Genomic DNA, 8574 nt, shown 5'->3' on the forward strand with positions numbered 1-8574 from the left:
TTTGTTAACCGAAGAAACGTCCTCGAACGATTGACTGGTGTGGCGGCCTCAGCGCTCCGGCGGTCTCAGAGCTCCGGGTGACGTCACCGGGGATTTCGGCACGCAGTAATCACGGTCTCAGATCTCTGGTGTTTGTTGTAAAGCGCTGCCAAACTCCCTGGTTAAAAAACAAAAGATGAATGATTATTTCACATCAAATGCATCAACTAAATCTGTCTTCCCAGCGGCGTAACTAGACATTTTCATTTGGTGGGGCAAGTGGGGGCAATGACTAAATTGGGGGGGGGGGGCAAAGAAGTGCAAGATTATTATTAAATATGTTATTTGATATATAGTTGGTACACAACAATGCAGTTCTAAAACAGTCTACATAGTCATCAGGTAACAAAAGATTGCGAAAACAACAAAATCTTAGAGAACTTGTCATTTTGTATAAGATAAAACTTTTCGACTGTATAAAAGGATTAAATTACCAAGTACTGTTTTTAGGGACCGATTTCTGCAACGTTACATGTTAAATGTTAAATGTTCAACAACAAATAATAATAAAACAACTGTTCATGTTTCCATCATGGTTTATTGAACTTATGACAGTTATATAAACGAAGACCTTCTCTGAAGCATCTTCCTTACACTTAACTCCGTCGGGATCTAAGATTCCTAAAAAGACGGCGGACAGTTCCCTGTCCAAATTGCGAATCCGTAATAACGGATTATGAATCCGTAATAACGGATTTCTAATCCGTAATAACGGATTATGAATCCGTAATAAAGGATTGCTGATCCGTAATAACGGATTATGAATCCGTAATAACGTATTGCTAATCCGTAATAACGGATTATGAATCCGTAATAACGGAGTGCTAATCCGTAATAACGGATTACTAATCCGTAATAACGGATTGCTAACTCGGCGCGTTTATTGACGGTGACTATGGATTTGGTCATGGAGGTACCTATGCTTTGTTGAGAAGGGAACCAAAATACCACTGATGCCAAGTTCATCAGGTTAAAAACATGTTTTGGTCTGATCATAGTTGCTCTATGGTCTGATTTGCTCTTCCACAAAGACCTCCTGATTGGTCGCCAATGTGAAGACACTTGCGTACACGTGAATCATACCGAGTGCGCTCCGTACAAGAAAATACCGTGCAATTTTACATAGCCCATCCATTGAATGAAAACTATGCTCAAAAGTCGGGACAAAATCCTCCATTTATGCGGATAATGCGTTTACTTTGTCTTCATCCAGGATAGATAATTGACATAACCTCATATATATCCTTTGTTATAATGTACTTCATATTTCAATCTTCAATCTTTAGCATAATAATTAGACCAACAAGGGAACACACAGTTGAACAACTGTCTTGTGACACCCACACCCCTGTCCCTCCGAATACGTCTCTCTTATATGTATGCATAAGATACGTCGTCAATCTAACCCAAAACGAGGCTGTGGGCGTAGCCACTGCAAGTAGTGGCGGATGTGCGCCATAGCCTCATTTGGGGTTAGAATTATGACGTCATGCATAAATATTAAGAGAGGCGTATAACACCCTCACCCACATTACATTTCGAAATATTTGTGAAAAGGATTGTCATCATTAAGCGGGGTGCCGCGCGAAGCGCGGCATCCCGCTAGTTATTATCACATGTACATGTACAACTGTACTTTCGGCAATAATTGGCTTTCATAACAGTATTGTCACACGAAATTAAAGTTCAGCACAGTTGCGACCTATTCTTTTTGTACTGCTTCACTTGCACATTGTACAGAGTACAGTGTACACTGTTCCTTTGTGAATTATTTTGGTGTGTTTTGGTGTATGAGCAACAAAAATGGCGTTGATGACGTGGCCATATCGCTGTGCGTCTTATGGCGTTGTTTCTTCAATGATTGTTGCCGCTTTGGTTTCACTCTGTATGTCCACTGAGAATGAGATTGTGAAGAAAATATTCATCGGTAAGAATTAAACAGAAATGATGTGTGATTTTAAGGTGATGTGTACCATGTATATGTTTTTATTTAGAGTTAATTTTTTTATTTAACTTTTACAGAAATATTGTATATATACAGAAATATTGTATATAAATTTATATTTTATTACTCGTCGTTTTTTACTTTTTTATGCAAGTCGTCAGACACGCAAGGCCCGATAAGGCGGCGGCCACTTCAAGGTGTGGGCTGCTATACAAACAATGAATGTTTATGAGTGCAATGGTGCATATATTTTCATGAGTTGAAAGATGGAATATTATACAAAGCGGAGCCGAGTTAAATGGAACATTCCATCTTTCAACGAATGAACAAATTTTCACTATTGCACGAATGAAAAACATTCATTATTTGTTTTATATAACATCCAAGTAGATTGTTGTCATTTTTATTGGAGGATACAGCTTTCAAAACAAATTAAGCGTAGGCCTACAATTTTTGAATAATGACCATCTATAAGTTCCTTTTATATTGTCTCTTCTTATGCATCAGGAGATTAACTCGATAATTATAGTAATTTAGTTTACTTTTTAAAAATCCTTCAGGGGTGCTTCTGTTTTTTCTTTCTCTTTTTCTATTCTCTCTCCTAATTGTGTGCACATGTATTTGTTTTCTTTGCCGTTCTTATTGTAATGTATGTACTTACAATTTTACCCGTGAAATTAATAAATGAATGAATGAATGAAATCATCAATCAGTGAGAAGCCAAGTTTTACAACCAGATGTGGGGAGTCAGGTCTAAACCACGGTACTTTGCTTCCACTTCCTACCCTAGAATTATTCGTGTATTGTCTTGTATCTTTGATTTGTCTTGTATCGGTAATTTGAAACCTCTCTCAAAGGCTGTGGCAAGAGAAGATTTAGTTTATGCATTTGATGTGAAATATTCATTCATCTCTTGTTTTATACCAGGGAGTTTGGCAGCTCTAATCGGCATTACATCTTTGATCGCCTTCCACATCTCGTCCCTGCGATGTTCAGAGAGCCACACCCTACGTACTCTACTCCTGTCTTACAGATGGCACCAGGGAGAGAAAGTAGCCACGCCCTTCCTGATGGCTATGATGAAGCAGATGTGGAGGCATCCACGCAAAGCCCAGGAGGAATTACTTCAGAAGCTGATAAGACGAGATGCGAAGACGGAGTACGGAAGGCATCACCTTGAAGAGATTCACTCCTTGGAGGACCTCGTTAACAAGCATCCCCTGACCTCCTACGATCACTACCAGAAGTACATCGATAGGCTGGCTGATGGTGAGGAAGGAGTCATTGTTGGTGAGAAGCCCGTGAGATTCGGGGTGACATCAGGAACAACGGGAGTAGGGAAGAGGATGCCTTATGTTGATTTGTTTTACAAAATGGACGCTTTGTTCAGAAAGGTCAACCGTTTAGCGGTGTATCAAGGTAGCAGCAGACCGAGCCCGGTTCAGAAACGCTGCTTTCTGTACACACACCCCGTCCCATTTACACCAACTCCGGTCACGTTCTCGCTCCATACGCTTTCATCAAAGACGGAAATTCTCCACTATTTGCAGAGCAAAGTTCCCCACCACCCGCTTTCCTCATTTGTGATGAGCCTGCCTCTAGATACGTCCACATGCTCTTCGCACTAGCCGACCGGAATCTGGGCCATCTGAGTAGTATGTTTGCTCCTCAGCTGTACCGATCACTGCACGCTGTGGAGACCAACTGGGAGATGATGCTCTTGGATTTATCGACGGGCAGATAAGCGCCAAGATACCCCTAGAGCTTGAGTTGCGTCGGTCGATTCAAAGATACATGAGGAGAGACATGGATCGAGTCGCTGAGCTACGGAAGGAATTCGAGAAAGGCTTCGAGGGGATCGTCAAGAGGATCTGGCCGCATCTTGTATCTCTCGAAGCGATTGATATTTTGGGATACAATAAGGTTCTTCGAGAAACTTACGCAAAAGGTAAAGCAATAATTTGTTTTATACAGTTGTTGTTGTCTTGATTCCAAGGCCGGATTGCCACTTCAGGTGAGGGTTACACTATCTGATTTGGGCTGACAACCCAAAACAACTGTCAACGGAACATGCTCCCACCTACTCTTTGGCTTAAACTTGGTTACCGCCCCCCCCCCCCCCACAGGCTGTAAGGATGTAGGCACGGGTATCATCCACTAGATGCCTGCTGGAATGAAGCATGATGCACTACCTTCCCAACTTAGAATCAATTATAGTCATTATATTGCGATCCTAGTAAAGCTAAAGTAGTAGTCCCAGCCTATTTTCTATACCATCCGCCGGGTAATAATTAAAAGCAGGACAGTTCTTTTCAGAACTGAGAAGTCTCCCGAACACCAGAACAATCTACTCCGCGGTAGTAGAATAAAGCAAGACAGTTCTCTATTATAAGAACAAACTCTACCTGGCAAGTAGATACACACATTGTGTTGCCGCAAACCATATAACTATAGTCAAGCGCCTGGCGCACGGGTGCACAATATTGTCATGACCGGGATTCGAACCCACACTCGTCTACGACATAATGCTGACAAATTGCACACGAATTTTAACTATTTACAATATTTTTCTAAGGAAATGTTGGTGCGTTCGTTTTGCTTCCCTGGGTTGAACCCGGTCTGACCCCGGTACGTTCGAATAGCTTTGACGTCATTCACCCGGGTCAGCCTCAATAACCCTGCTTGTGGGGTGGGTCACTCGGGGTGACCCGAGGTGCATGGGGGCGAGTGTGATCGTTCGATTAGCTCTTGTCGGGGGCTCACCGGGAGTGAGCACCGCGGGGTCGACCCAGGGAAGCTAATCGAACGCACCCGTTGTACTTTCACATTTCAGTTAGTATTCTATACAAAATGCATCAACTTGGTGAGATTCAGTTGCTTTAAAAATTGCGTTATTTTTTTTTATGTCAGGTTTGACAGTCAATGGGATCAAGTTTGGTTGCACGGAGGTTGGATGTCTAGGAATTAATCTATGGATTAAGGAGGATAATCCCCGTTATGTTTTAACGCCGCGGATGTGTATCTATGAGTTCATCCCAGAGGAAATGTGGTATGAATAATTATTTGCATTTTTAAAATTCATTTTGGGTGACGGACGTTCCCATTAACATTGAGATCTTCTTTTTCATTTGGGTGAAGTTTTAGTCTTTAAAACACTCGGTAACTGTGGTGCGGTCTTTACCCGACATGGTTGAGAACTTATACCTACAAAATAACATGCATCTTGGTCTTAAAAACACCGGACACTATGGAAATTACTCAAAATAATTGTTAGCATTAAAAGTTACTTGGTAACGAGCAATGGGGAGCTGTTGGTGTAAAACACTGTGAGAAACGGCTCCATCTGAAGTAAACGTAGATTTGGAGAAAGAGGTATTTTGCTCACTCAAATAATAAAAGCTGAAACCTTTTATTAGTCAGTTGAAAGCACACAAGTTTGTAGTCTTGGCCCAAGACTATGGTGCTTGATTCTGGATAGTGTACTTCGCGCGGTTGAATCGCCAAAGCGCGCCCGCCACGGTATGATTTAGTTAGCTGGACGGCTTGAAATCTAGACTACACTCTGAAGCCGTCCAGCTAACTAAATCATACCGTGGCGGGCGCGCTTAGGCGATTCAACCGCGTGTATACACTATCCAGAATCAAGCACCATAGTCTTGGGCCAAGACTAACAAGTTTGTAGAACAAGGGTGTTTTTCCTGTCATTATTCTCTTGCAACTTTCTTGACCAAATGAGTCCAAATTGTCATAGAGCTGTTATTTTATGCATAATATGTCGGGATACACCCAGAGAGAATACTGGTCTTTGACAATTACCAAAGGCGTCCAGTGCCTATTAAGGACATTCACAGGATCTTACAAATCCACAGCCCTTTAGCTGATTTGTTTATGTGTTTTTCTTTTTCGTTTTCAAACAGCCTTGAAGACAATCCGAAGACGCTTCTGATTGACGAGATTGAGGCGGATAAGAACTATGAACTGGTGCTCACTACCACTACGGGACTATACCGCTATCGCAATGGTGACGTCATCCGTATTAAGGGTTTTCATGATAAGTGCCCGGTCTACCGAATGAAGTACAGGTACATGTCCATGTAAAGTTATTAAAACTAAAAGTGAGGGTGGAGACCAACAGGAATTGCACAAATGCAAGAAGTTGTTAGCTTTTTGGAGTGAGCAAATTTGGGGGGGGGGGGGGGAGTGGTTGTTTGAAGCCATTTTGTTCACGAACTAGTGTAATATTTATCAACCCTTAAAAATTAAAACCCAAAACAAAAATACAAGGTGGCGCACTTTGTTGTCAATCCCGTGTATGCTGATTAAGATAAGCAGAGCGTCGGCCATTTTGTTTTTCGCTTTAATAGCGACGATAATGTCAACAAATTACATTTGTTTTTAGACCTTTATGAGTGAACAATAAATGTGTGTGTTTGTGTGTGTTTGCTAAGCGCAAGATGAGTGGGAAAAACTGCTGACCCTTCAGGCCTGGTCGGTGACGATCAATGTCTTGCACATTTTTACAATATTTTGATATTAATTTGTCGTTCTACCTAAAGGATTGGGGAGCTGTTGAACGTATCAACCGAAAAGGTGAACAGTTATGTTGTGACTGCTGTAGTCACCGACACAGTCAATGGATGGACTGGGTGTCAGCTGATTGACTGGACATGCGCAGAGTGCACCCTGTATGACCCTACAACAGCTGGTTAGTCAGGGGCTTTGTCAGAAACGGCTACGGCTAGGTCGCCCATTTTTCAACACAGGCTGACACGCCGATCTAGCCGTAGCTCTATAGCCGAAGTCGCCGTATCGGCCACGGCCTCATTCATGGTTTTGTCTCACTCTATGGGTGCGTTCGTTTAGCTTCCCTGGGTCTCCCCGCGGCGCTCACTCGGGTGAGCCCCTGACAAGAGCTAAACGAACGATCACTCACCGCTCTCGTGGTGACGTCATGCACCTGGGGCCTCCAAGTGAGCCACTCCACAAGCAGGGCACTGGCAAACGTTTCGACCCTATAAAGTATTTCTCAAAGGATATACAGATCCCTAGTTTTCCATATCAAATCCGTAACGCACTTCTGTATATTTCGGTTACTGCAACAAATTCCACAAGGAATAAAAAAAGTTGATATTATAAGTGGCATGTGTTTCTTACCAGAAATCAAAAGTTTATTGGAAGAACATTTTTTTCGTTCAAGACTTTATTTTGTATATGTTTTGTTTATATTGGGAACTAAAGTTTAGTGTTCATGACCTCCCATAGATCTGTACTACGTCCTGTTTGTTGAACTTGACGTTGAAGATGGAGATATGTCACTCACTGAAGAGCAACGACTACAGGTGCGAAATTAGTTTTTAATATTTTATGGGACTCTTGTGACGCTAGGTGGCAGCAGACTTACCAGGTAAGTTCATTGTTCCTTGAATTTGAGTGCGTGCTCGGAAGTTTACAGTGGAAATTTACTTGGTAAGTCTGCTGCCACCTAGCGTTCCAAAGTCTCTCTTCTTCCGTTTAACATCTTTGTATGAGTTACAGAATGGTACCACTGTGTACTGGTTCTCCCATAAGCAAGATCATCAATTATTAGAAGGAGGTGTCTTGGAACCTTGGAATCCAGAACAAGCTGTCAGAAAGACACTTGGGAACATGCTTCAAGTGTTATTAACTCCACTTGAACAGAAGGTTCAGATCTGGGTATTTAGTTCTGATGTCTGTATTATTATGCACGAAGTATATGACTTAAACTATTTTCAGCCCCTCAATACAACTTTTTTGGACCAGATCCCCTCTTAGATACGTGGAATAGTCCAGTCTAGGATATCAAGGACTTTGACTATCCAGAACACTGCGCTTCTGATGAAACAGTGAAAATAGTTTAAAATGTGCCATGATCAGGCGATCACTGATGAATGGTTTTATAACAACCGCTTTTAATAATAACTTCGCTGTTCTCTTCCAATTTCTTGTTTTCTATTTTTGTCTTCTCCGTTCAATCCAGTTTGATGAAAATCTCCAGAAAGGTCATGACCTTTACAAGGGGTACCGCGTAGCGCATACGATCTCCCCGGCCAGAGTGCACGTAGTCCGGCCAGGTACCTTCAAGGAGCTACGAGACTATATCGTGTCTCGCACCACGGCCTCCGTCAATCAATTCAAGACGCCTCGGAAGCTGAAGACAAAGGAACAGATGGAGTGGATGATGGAGAGGGTGACTGAAGTTGAGTAGGTAGCAGCAAAGCCAGCTTAAAGCATCTTAAAGACACCGGGCACTATTGGTAATTGTCAAAGACCAGTCTACTCACTTATTGTATATCAACATAATAATAATATGCATAAAATAACAAACCTGTGAAAATTTGAGCTCAAATGATCGTCGAAGTTGCGAGGTAATAATGAAAGAAAAAACACCCTCTTGTCAGTTGTTTGCTTTCAGATGCTTGATTTCGAGACCTCAAAATCTAATTCTGAGGTCTAGAAATCAAATTCGTGGAAAATTACTTCTTTCTCGAAAACTACGTTACTTCAGAGGGAGCTGTTTTTCACAATGTTTTATACTATCAACAGCTCTCCATTACGCGTTACCAAGTAAG

At 41.9% G+C, this 8574-nt stretch overlaps 1 pseudogene; it reads left to right on the top strand.

The window, feature by feature from the left end:
• The first annotated feature begins 1842 nt into the window (after window positions 1-1842).
• On the top strand, window positions 1843-8271 carry LOC117298751 (annotated as a pseudogene).
• The last annotated feature ends 303 nt before the right edge of the window (window positions 8272-8574 follow it).

This window comes from Asterias rubens, chromosome 13, assembly GCF_902459465.1.
Source record: "Asterias rubens chromosome 13, eAstRub1.3, whole genome shotgun sequence".
NCBI lineage: Eukaryota > Metazoa > Echinodermata > Asteroidea > Forcipulatida > Asteriidae > Asterias > Asterias rubens.